The following is a 12,584-nucleotide window of genomic DNA, read 5'->3' on the forward strand; positions in this document are numbered from 1 at the left end:
ACCCAATCATTCTTTAGTATAAGATTATTTAGTTTCCAATTATATTTTGGTCTATTTTCCCTGGCTTTTTATTAAATGTAATTTTGATTGCATTGTGGTCTGAAAAGGATGCATTTACTATTTCTACCTTACTGCATTTGATTTTGAGGTTTTTATGCCCTCCTATATGATCAATTTTTGTATAGGTTCCATGAACTGCTGAGAAGAAAGTATACTCCTTTCTGTCTCCATTTAGCTTTCGCCAAAGATCTATCATATCAAACTTTTCTAATATTCTATTTACCTCTTTGACTTCTTTCTTATTTATTTTGTGGTTTGATTTATCTAATTCTGAGAGTGAAAGGTTGAGATCTCCCACTATTATAGTTTTGCTATCTATTTCTTCTTGCAGCTCTCTTAATTTCTCTTTTAAGAATTTAGATGCGGGGCGGAGCCAAGATAGTGGAGAAGATACACGTGACTATGTAAGCTCCTTTCTTCCCTCACAGCCAACTAGATTTAATCAGCCTCAGAAATAGCATTGGACTGATAGAATCCACAAGGACTGGAAGCATGACTTATCAGCTGAAGAGAATCTGGAGTTTCAGCAGGAAAGGTCAGTTCCCAGGGGAGGAAGAAGAGAGGCCAGCGCAGATGGTGGGGTAGTGGCACACTGCACCGGTCACGCTGGGGAGGGCTCTGGGATCAGAGAATCCACTGAGATAAAAGAATCTGGCACAGGCTGTTAGCTCTTCTCTGCTTATAAAACAGCAGTTCTGAGGAGAAATCTAAGCCACTTTAAAATTTAAAACCAGATTAGATCTTCCCTGATCCCAGGGGTGACTCAGCAGATCTCAGCACTGGGGGTGTGGCCGACATAGGCAATCCAGGCTTTTACCTCGGGGTAGTTAAGAGATTGAAGAGAGGGCGTGACGGTAACTCATAATGCATGGCTCGGCTGGAGGCGGTGGAACAGAAGTCCCAGAGAAGCTGAACCTCTGAACTAGGGACTGCGGTTCCTGGCAGACACTTCCCAGTTTGAGTGCAGGGGCTTTTCACGTCACCTGCTGCATACATCCACGCCCCACCAGGACGCATAGGGTAGGCTTTGATTCACCTTTACTGTTCAGTCTCAACCTCAGGGAAGCCGCTGAAACACAACGCCCTCAGGGCACAGCAGTGCTGGTCACCTCTGAGGCACTTCCAGGGAGTGGTTGGGGAACTCTCTCCCAGAGCTCTCTCTTAGCTCAGGCACAGGGGCTGCTGCATCCATCCAGTCTGGGAGGAAGCTGTTAAAGAAATAAATAAATAATTTCCTACCCCAGGGACAGACCCCAAAAGATTTTTTAAATATGAACAAAAAAGCCAGAAAAAACTATAGATTCCTTCTACACAGAGAAAGAGCGGGTATCCAACCCCAAGGAAGTTAACAGCAGAGAGTCAGCCAATAACAACCTAAAGGGGAATGATTCCTGCCCCCCATCACATAACTCTCTCCTTGAAGAGGCTATTAAAAAGTTAAGAGAGTTTGAAGAAAAATGGGGAAAGGAAAGAGAAGTTATGAAATTGGAGTTGGAAAAAATAAAGAATTCACAGGAGATGCAGGGAAACAAAATTAGTAAATTAGAAAAGGTAAAAAAATCACAGGAAAGTAGGATTTCTGAATTGGAGAAGATAAAAAAGTCTCAAGAAAATAGGATTTCTGAATTGGAGAACATAAAAAAGTCCCAAGAAAATAGGATTTCTGAATTGGAAAAAGAAAATAATTCTCAAAAAAAAAAAAATTAGGGAAATGGAAAAAAAAATCAATAGAGCGAAATAACTCATTTAAAAATGAAATTGGGCATTTACAAAAAGAACTAAAAATTGTGAATGAAGAAAATAACTCCTTAAAAGTCAGGATGGAACAAATAGCATGATTCATTGAGAACCCAAGAATCAGTCAAATAAAACAAAAAAAATGAAAAGCTGGAGAATAACGTCAAATACTTACTGGGAAAATCTATAGACCTGGAAAATAGATCTAGGAAAGATAATCTGCGGATCATTGGACTTCCCGAAAACTATGACCAAAAAAAGAGCCTAGATTCTATTTTACAGGAAATTATCAAAGAGAAGTGTCCAGAAATAATAGAAACAGAGGGGAAAGTAGATGTTGAAAGAATTCATCGAACTCCTTCTGAAATAGACCCTAAAAAAAGAACACCACAGAATATTGTGGCTAAGCTGCAGAATTACCACACAAAGGAGAAAATCCTGCAGGCAGCTAGAAAAAATCAATTTAAATACCAAGGTGCCACAATAAGGGTCACACAAGATCTGGCTGCCTCCACATTAAAAGATAGAAGGGCCTGGAACCTGATATTCCGAAAGGCAAAAGATCAAGGATTGCAACCAAGAATAAACTACCCAGCTAAGTTTAGCATCTTTTTCCATGGAAGAAGATGGTCATTCAATGAAATAGAGGAATTCCATATGTTTCTAAGAAAAAAACCAGACTTAAACAAAAAATTTGATCCACATCCACAAGACTGAAGAGAAAGAGAAAAAGGTACACAGAACCAATAAGAACTATATCTCTGTTGTGGGTATATAGAAAGTATGCATGGATAATTTGATTTTACTGATATAAAATAAAAAAAAAGGAGGGGGTGTAGTAAAGGGAAGGGGATAGTATCAGAAAAAGGGGAGGGAGTGATTAAAAGAGGAAAACTACATCCCAGGAAGAGGCATAGAAAATACACCATATCTGAGGGAATTTATAGAGGGGGAGAATCATTGTGTAAATCTTACTCTCATCAGAAGAGGCTCAAAGAGTAAATAATTGTCATATTTGTTTTTCAGAGAATTCTCTCTCACCTCATTAAAAGGGGGGAGAGGAAAAGGGAAAAGGAAAAGGAGAATAAGGGAAGGGACGTGGAGGGATGGGGGTGGGATACTAAAAAAAAAGGGAGGGCTGTGCATCGCAAGGAGGGTCCATAAATTGAATATTGGGGAAGGGGTTCAGGGGGGTCAAGGGAAAAAGCATAATCTTGGGATAATATGATGGCAGGAAATACAGAATTAGTAATTTTAACTGTGAATGTGAATGGGATGACTGCTCCCATCAAAAGGAGACGGATAGCAGACTGGATCAAAAATCAGAACCCTACAATATGTTGTTTACAGGAAACACACTTAAAGCAGGGAGATACATATAGAGTAAAGGTAAAAGGTTGGAGCAGAATCTCAGGTAAAGCCAAAAAAGCAGGGGTAGCTAACCTTATCTCAGATCAAGCAAAAGCAGAAGTTGATCTAATTAAAAGAGATAAGGAAGGAAACTATATCCTGCTGAAAAGTATCATAAATAATGAAGCCATATCGATACTAAACATATATGCACCAAGTGGTATAGCATCTAACTTCCTAAAGGAAAAGTTAAGAGAGTTGCAAGAACAAATAGACAGTAAAACTATAATAGTGGGAGATCTCAACCTTGCACTCTCAGATTTAGACAAATCAAACCACAAAACAAACAAGAAAGAAATTTAAAAGTAAATAGAACATTAGAAAAACTAGGTATGATAGACCTTTGGAGAAAACTGAATGGAAATAGAAAGGAATATACTTTCTTCTCAGCAGTTCATGGATCTTATATAAAAATTGACCATATATTAGGACATAAAGATCTCAAAATTAAATGTAGGAAGGCAGAAATAATAAATGCCTTCTTCTCAGACCACAATGCAATAAAAGCTACATTCAGTAAAAAGTTAGGGATAAATAGACCAAAAAGTAATTGGAAACTGAATAATCTCATCTTAAAGAATGACTGGGTGAAAGAGCAAATTATAGAAAGAATTAATAATTTCACCGAAGATAATGACAATGATGAGACATCATACCAAAATCTGTGGGATGCAGCTAAAGCAGTAATAAGGGGAAATTTTATATCTTTAGAGGCTTACTTGAAGAAAATAGAGAAAGAGAAGATTAATGAATTGGGCTTGCAACTTAAAAGGCTAGAAAAAGACCAAATTAAAAACCCCCAACCAAAAATTAAACTTGAAATACAAAAATTAAAAGGAGAAATCAATAATATTGAAAGTAAAAAAATATATTGAATTAATAAATAAAACCAAGAGTTGGTTTTATGAAAAAGCCAATAAAATAGATAAACCTTTGGTAAATCTGATCAGAAAAAAGAAAGAGGAAAATCAAAGTGTTAGTCTTACAAATGATCTTTCCAACAATTAAGAGGAAATTAGAGAAATAATGAGTTACTTTGCCCAACTTTATGCCAATAAATTGGATAACTTAAATGAAATGGAAGAATACCTTCAAAAATATAGCTTGCCCAGATTAACAGAGGAAGAAGTAAGTAGTCTAAATAGTCCCATCTCAGAAAAAGAAATAGACCAAGCTATTAACCAACTTCCTAAGAAAAAGTCCCCAGGACCAGATGGATTTACAGGTGAATTCTACCAAACATTTAAAGAACAACTAACTCCAATGCTATGTAAACTATTTGAAAAAATAGGGATTGAAGGAGTCCTACCAAATTCCTTCTATGACACAGACATGGTACTGATACCTAAACCAGGTAGATCGAAAACTGAGAAAGAAAATTATAGACAAATTTCCTTAATGAATAAGATATTAGCAAATAGACTTCAGAAAATCATCCCCAGGATAATACACTATGATCAAGTAGGATTCATACCAGGAATGCAGGGCTGGTTTAATATTAGGAAAACTATTAGTATAATTGACCATATTGATAATCAAATTAATAAAAACCATATGATCATCTCAATAGATGCAGAAAAAGCATTTGACAAAACCCAACATCCATTCCTACTAAAAACTCTTGAGAGTATAGGAATAAATGGATTATTCCTTAGAATAATCAGGAGCATATATTCAAGACCGTCAGTAAGCATAATATGCAATAGAAATAAACTGCAACCTTTCCCAGTAAGATCAGGAGTGAAACAAGTTTGCCCACTATCACCATTACTATTCCATATAGTACTAGAAATGCTAGCCTCGGCAATAAGAGCCAAGAAAGAGATTCAAGGAATTAGAGTAGGAAATGAGGAAATCAAACTATCACTCTTTGCAGATGACATGATGGTATACTTAGAGAACCCCAAAGACTCTGCTAAAAAGCTATTAGAAATAATTCAGAATTTTAGCAAAATAGCAGGATACAAAATAAATCCACATAAATCCTCAGCATTCTTATATATCACCAACAAAATGCAAGAGATACAAAGAGAAATTCCATTCCAAACAAATGTTGGAGTATAAAGTATTTGGGAATCAATCTACCAAAGAATAGTCAGGAATTATATGAGAAAAATTACAAAACACTTGCCACAAAAATAAAGTCAGATTTAAATAATTGGAAAGACATTCAGTCCTCTTGGATAGGCCGAGCAAATATAATAAAGAAGACAATACCCCCAAACTAATCTATTTATTTAGTGCTATACCAATCAGACTCCAAGAAACTATTTTAATGACCTAGAAAAAATAACAACAAAATTCATATGGAAGAATAAAAGGTCGAGAATTGCAAGGGAACTAATGAAAAAAAAATCAGAGGAAGGTGGTCTAAGTGTACCTGATCTAAAGCTATATTATATAGCAGCAGTCACCAAAACCATTTGGTACTGGCTAAGAAATAGAACTGTATATCAGTGGAACAGATTAGATACAAAGGACAAAAAAGGGTACATCTATAGCAATCTAATCTTTGACAAACCCAAAGATACCAACATTAGGGACAAAAATTCATTATTCGGAAGAAACTATTGGGAAAACTGGAAATTAGTATGGCAGAAATTAGATATGGATCCACACTTAAAACCATATAGAAAGATAAGATCAAAATGGGTCCATGATTTAGGCATAAAGAATGAGATCATAAATAGATTAGAGGAACAGAGAATAGTCTACCTCTCAGACCTGTGGAGGAGGAAGGAATTTATGACCAGAGGAGAATTAGAGATCATTATTGATCACATAATAGAAGATTTTGATTACATCAAACTAAAAAGTTTCTATACAAACAATACTAATGCAAACAAGATTAGAAGGGAAGTAAAAAATTGGGAAAATATTTTTAAAAGTAAAGGTTCTGACAAAGGTCTCATTTTCAAAATATATAGAGAACTGACCCTGATTTATAGGAAACCAAACCATTCTCCAATTGATAAATGGTCAAGGGATATGAACAGACAATTCTCAGATGATGAAATTGAAACTATTTCCACTCATATGAAAGAGTGTTCCAAATCACTACTGATCAGAGAAATGAAAATTAAGACAACTCTGAGATATCACTACACACCTGTCAGATTGGCTAAGATGACAGGAATAAATAATAATGAATGTTGGTGGGGCTGTGGGAAAACTGGGACACTGATACATTGTTGGTGGAGTTGTGAAAGAATCCAGCCATTCTGGAGAGCAATTTGGAACTATGCCCAAAAAGTAGTCAAACTGTGCATAACCTTTAACCCAGCATTGCTGTTATTGTTATTGTTATTGTTATTGTTATTGCTGAGTGAAATGAGCAGAACCAGAAGATCACTGTACACTTCAACAACAATACTGTATGAGGATGTATTCTGATGGAAGTGGAAATCTTCAACATAAAGAAGATCCAACTTACTTCCAGTTGATCAATGATGGACAGAAATAACTATACCCAGAGAAGGAACACTGGGAAGCAATTGTAAATTGTTAGCACTACTGTCTATCTACCCAGGTTACTTATACCTTCGGAATCTAATACTTAATGTGCAACAAGAAAATGGTATTTACACACATATATTATATCTAGGTTATATTGTAACACATGTAAGATGTATGGGATTACCTGCCATTAAGGGGAGGGAGTGGAGGGAGGGAGGAGATAATTTGGAAAAATGAATTAAAAAAAAAAAAAAGAATTTAGATGCTGCACCACTTGGTGCATATATGTTTAATATTGATACTGCTTCAATATTAATGCTACCCTTTAGCAGGATATAATGCCCTTCCTTATCTCTTTTAATTAGATCAATTTTTGTTTTTGCTTGATCTGAGATGAGGATGGCTACTTCTGCTTTTTTTTGGTTTTGCCTGAAGCATAATAGATTCTGGTCCACCCTTTTACTTTTAGTTTGAATGTATCACCCTGTTTCAGGTATGTTTCCTGTAAATGCCATATAGTAGGATTCTGACTTTTAATCCAGTGTGCTAACTGCTTCTTCTTTATGAGGCAGTTTGCCCCATTCACATTTATGGTTAGAATGACTAATTCTATATTGTTTGCCATCCTATTAACCTCTGCTTATGCTTTTCCCCTTTCCTTCCCTCTTACCCCCCTACCCAGTATTAAACTTGTGAACACCACTTGCTTTTCACAACCCTCCCTTTTTAGGATGCCTCCCCCACCTTAAAGTTCCTCCCCTTATTTTACCCCTTCTCCTTACAATTTCTGTATTGCCTTCCCCTTAGCTTACTCCTTCCCTCTCACTTTTCAATGAAGTGGAAGAAGTTTCACCATAAATCAAATATGTCTATTGATACACACTATGTTCATTTCCCTTCTTTCTTTCTCTCAAATATAATAGGTTACTTTTGCCTCTTCATGTGATGTAGTACCACCACTTTACACTTTTTTATGATATAATCTCCTTTCCACCTCTAGTTCTACATATGTTCTTTACATATTTTTTTTGGCAGAAGTATAGTTCTCAAGATTTCTTTTTACCTTTTTAGAAATCTCTTGAGTTCTGTATTTGAAGATCAAACCTTTCATGTAGGTCTGGTTTTTTCATCAAGAATAGATGGAATTCATTTATTTCGTTAAATGTCCATCTTCTTCCCTGGAAAACGATGCTCATTTTTGCTGGGTAAGTTATTCTTGGCTGCATACCAAGTTCCTTAGCCTTTCAGAATATCATGTTCCAGGCCCTTCATTCTTTTATTGTGGACACTGCTAGATTATGGGCTATCCTTATTGTGGCTCCTCCATATCTGAATTGCTTATTTCTAGCAGCTTCTAGTATTTTTTCCTTTGTCTGATGGTTCTTGAACTTGGCCACTATATTTCTTGGCGTTTTGATTTTAGGGTCCCTTTGAGTAGGTGATCAATCAATTTTTTCAATGTCTATTTTACCCTCTGTTTCCAAAACATCTGGGCAGTTTTCTTTGATAATTTCCTCAAAAATAGTGTCCAAGCTCTTTTTTTCCTCACATTTTTCATAGAGTCTGATTATTCTCAAATTTTCTCTTCTGGATCTGTTTTCCAGATCTGTTGTCTTTCTAATAAGGTACTTAACAATCTTTTCAATTGTTTCATTTCTCTGGTTTTGCTTGACTACCTCTTGGTTTCTCCTTGAGTCATTCATTTCTACTTGTTCGAGTTTAATTTTCAATGATGTATTTTCTTCACTCACTTTTTAAATATCTTTTTGTAATTGTCCAATTGTGTTTTTAAGTGAGTTTTTTTCTTCTATGGAATTTTTTTTCCATTTTATTTTTTAGAGAGCTGATTTCTTTATCCAGTTCATTAATCCTGTTTTCCTTGGAGTTGTTTGCCTTTTCCAGCTCACTAATCCTGTTTTCCTTGGAGTTGTTTGCCTTTTCTAATTCACTAAGTTTATTTCTCAATGATTTGATCTCTTTATCCACTCTGGATAACTTCTCTAGGCTCTTTCCATGCTTCCCTTTCCTTTTCCAATTTCTCTTCTAGCTCTCTTGTGAGAGCCTTTTTGATTTCATCTATGAGATTCTTTTGTATTGAGGAGCAGCTCATATCCCCCTTAGGGGATTCCTCTGGGGACAGTCTGTTTTTAGTCTCCTCAGTATTTGAAGTCTGCTATCTCTCCATGCAGGTCTGGTTTTTTCATCAAGAATAGATGGAATTCATTTATTTCGTTAAATGTCCATCTTCTTCCCTGGAAAACGATGCTCATTTTTGCTGGGTAAGTTATTCTTGGCTGCATACCAAGTTCCTTAGCCTTTCAGAATATCATGTTCCAGGCCCTTCATTCTTTTATTGTGGACACTGCTAGATTATGGGCTATCCTTATTGTGGCTCCTCCATATCTGAATTGCTTATTTCTAGCAGCTTCTAGTATTTTTTCCTTTGTCTGATGGTTCTTGAACTTGGCCACTATATTTCTTGGCGTTTTGATTTTAGGGTCCCTTTGAGTAGGTGATCAATCAATTTTTTCAATGTCTATTTTACCCTCTGTTTCCAAAACATCTGGGCAGTTTTCTTTGATAATTTCCTCAAAAATAGTGTCCAAGCTCTTTTTTTCCTCACATTTTTCATAGAGTCTGATTATTCTCAAATTTTCTCTTCTGGATCTGTTTTCCAGATCTGTTGTCTTTCTAATAAGGTACTTAACAATCTTTTCAATTGTTTCATTTCTCTGGTTTTGCTTGACTACCTCTTGGTTTCTCCTTGAGTCATTCATTTCTACTTGTTCGAGTTTAATTTTCAATGATGTATTTTCTTCACTCACTTTTTAAATATCTTTTTGTAATTGTCCAATTGTGTTTTTAAGTGAGTTTTTTTCTTCTATGGAATTTTTTTTCCATTTTATTTTTTAGAGAGCTGATTTCTTTATCCAGTTCATTAATCCTGTTTTCCTTGGAGTTGTTTGCCTTTTCCAGCTCACTAATCCTGTTTTCCTTGGAGTTGTTTGCCTTTTCTAATTCACTAAGTTTATTTCTCAATGATTTGATCTCTTTATCCACTCTGGATAACTTCTCTAGGCTCTTTCCATGCTTCCCTTTCCTTTTCCAATTTCTCTTCTAGCTCTCTTGTGAGAGCCTTTTTGATTTCATCTATGAGATTCTTTTGTATTGAGGAGCAGCTCATATCCCCCTTAGGGGATTCCTCTGGGGACAGTCTGTTTTTAGTCTCCTCAGTATTTGAAGTCTGCTATCTCTCCATGCAGAAGTTGTCAATGTTTAGAGCCCTTTTGAATTTTTTGTTCATTTTGTCAAGAGCAGAGTGGAAGAAAACAAATTGACAAGAGAAACAATAGGTTTGTTTTTGGGGGGATGGGGCTGGATGGTGTTAATGGGCTTCCTCTACAGAGTGGGGGTAGGGCAGCAGAGAGCCACTAACAGGAAAGTGATCTCTGCACTGTGTCTATGCTCTGAGGCTCTGAGAACGTGCTGAGTCAGTCCAGGTGGGGGTTGGGGGTGCCTGGTTCTGAGAGATACTAGCTTTTAGGGGTTTTAATGTTCACCTCCTGTGTTTACACCCTCTCTGCTTCTCCTGGCTTGCTGCCAAGAAGGAACATCCACACTGGGGGTAAAAGCCTTTTCACAGAAATGGCAGAGATTGTACCTCTCCCCGCTCCAGTCTGAGCTGTGTGAGCTGTCTGTCTCACTCTGGCTGCCTGCCTTCACTCTGCACCCAGTCTGTTTGACCCTCCCCCAAGCAAATACAGACCTTCTCTGGCGAATTTCAAGGATGTCTTCTCTTGGTGATTATTTGTGGGTTTCTTTTCTGGTCAACCATTAACTCTGAGGCTTGTCATGAAGTAAGTCTTGAGAGAAAGCGCAGAGCTCAAGCAACTGTCTGCCTCCACGCGGCCATCTTGGCCAGAAGTCCCCAAAAAGGAATTCTTGAGAACTGTATTTCTGTTGTGGATATACAGAAAGTCCACATGTATTATTTGAGTTTACTGATATAACATAAAGATTGGGAAGTAGAAAGGGAAAGGGTATAGTATCAGAAAAGGGAAGATAAAAAGAAGGAAATTACATCCCAGGAAAAGGTAAAGAATATTTACCAGAACTAAGATAATTTAGAGACGGTGAGAAACACTGTGAATCTCTCACTCTCATCAGAATAGGCTCAAAGAGTAAATAATTGACATAATTGTTTTTCAGAGAATTATATCTCACCTCAGCAGTTCATAGAACCTATAGAAAAATTGACCATATATTACGACTCATTAAAAGAGGGAGAGGAAAAGGGAAAAGGAAAAGAAGAATAAGGGATGGGAACAAGAAAGGGGAAGGGATGTAAAAGTAGGGGAGAGGGATACTAAAAAGGCGAGGGCTGTGTGACACAAGTGGGGTCCATAACTCTAATACTGGGGAAGAGGATAAGGGGGGACAAGAGGAAAAAATCATAATCTGGGGATAATATGATGTTAGTAAATACAGAATTAGTAATTTTAACTGTAAATGTGAATAAGATGAACTCTAGCATTAAGCAGAGGCAGATAGCAGACTGCATCAAAAGTCAGAACCCTACAATATGTTTGTTTACAGGAAACACATTTAAAGCAGGAAGATACATACAGAGTAAAGGTAAAAGTCAGGAGCAGAATCAACTATGCTACAGGAGAAAGCAAAAAAGCAGGGGTAGCCATCCTTATCTCAGATCAAGCAAAAGCAGAAATTGATCTAATCAAAAGAGATAAGGATGGAAACTATATCCTGCTAAAGGGTGGCATACACAATGAAGCCATATCAGTACTAAACATATATGCACCAAGTGGTATAGCATCTAACTTTCTAAAGGAAAAGTTAAGAGAGTTGCAAGAACAAATAGACAGTAAAACTATAATAGTGGGAGATCTCAACCTTGCACTCTCAGATTTAGACAAATCAAACCACAAAACAAATAAGAAAGAAATTTTTAAAAAAATAAATAGAACATTAGAAAAACTAGGTATGACAGACCTTTGGAGAAAACTGAATGGTGAAGAAAGGAATATACTTTCTTCTCAGCAGTTCATGGAACTTATACAAAATAGACCATATATTAGGACATAAAGATCTCAAAATTAAATGCAGGAAGGCAGAAATAGTAAATGCTTACTTCTCAGATCACAATGCAATAAAAACTACATTCAACAAGAAGTTAGGGGTAAATACACCAAAAATTAATTGGAAAGTAAATAATCTCATTTTAAAGAATGATGGGTGAAACAGCAAATTATAGAAACAATTAATAATTTCACCCAAGATAATGACAATGATGAGACATCATACCAAAACCTGTGGGATGCAGCTAAAGTGGTAATAAGGGGAAATTGAATATCTTTAGATGCTTACTTGAATAAAATAGAGAAAGAGAAGATCAATGAATTGGGCCTGTAATTTAAAAAGCTAGAAAAAGAGCAAATTAAAACCCCCAAACCAAATACTAAACTTGAAATTCTAAAATTAAAAGGAGAAATCAATAATATTGAAAGTAAAAAAACTATTGAATTCATAAATAAAACTAAGAGTGGGTTTTATGAAAAAGCCAATAAAATAGATAAAACTTTGGTAAATCTGATGAGAAAAAGGAAAGAGGAAAATCAAATTGTTAGTCTTAAAAATTAAAAGGGGGATCTTTCCACCAATGAAGAGGAAATTAGAACAATAATGAGTTACTTTGCCCAACTTTATGCCAATAAATTTGATAACTTAAGTGAAATGGATGACTACCTCCAAAAATATAGGCTTCCTAGATTAACAAAGAACGAGATAAATTGCTTTAAAAGTCCCATTTCAGAAAAAGAAAAAGAACAAGCTATTAATCAACTCCTCAAGAAAAAATCCCCAGGACTAGATGAATTTACATGTGAATTCTAGTCAAACATTGA

The 12,584-nt window shown here is 36.0% G+C and overlaps 1 long non-coding RNA gene across 9 annotated transcripts in view; it reads right to left on the minus strand.

Moving 5' to 3' along the window:
* The window catches only part of LOC141560912 (uncharacterized), a 506,908-nt gene that overhangs the window by 116,144 nt on the left and 378,180 nt on the right, over positions 1–12,584 (minus strand). For 7 of the 9 annotated variants that reach the window (XR_012487892.1, XR_012487895.1, XR_012487888.1 and 4 more), the window contains exon 6: positions 10,430–10,620. This is a non-coding gene — a long non-coding RNA (uncharacterized LOC141560912). Of the gene's footprint in view, positions 1–8,909; positions 10,621–12,584 lie in introns of those variants that run through there. The other 2 variants (XR_012487886.1, XR_012487891.1) reach the window with 1 other exon arrangement.

Source organism: Sminthopsis crassicaudata, chromosome 3, assembly GCF_048593235.1.
Source record: "Sminthopsis crassicaudata isolate SCR6 chromosome 3, ASM4859323v1, whole genome shotgun sequence".
Taxonomy (NCBI): Eukaryota; Metazoa; Chordata; class Mammalia; order Dasyuromorphia; family Dasyuridae; genus Sminthopsis; species Sminthopsis crassicaudata.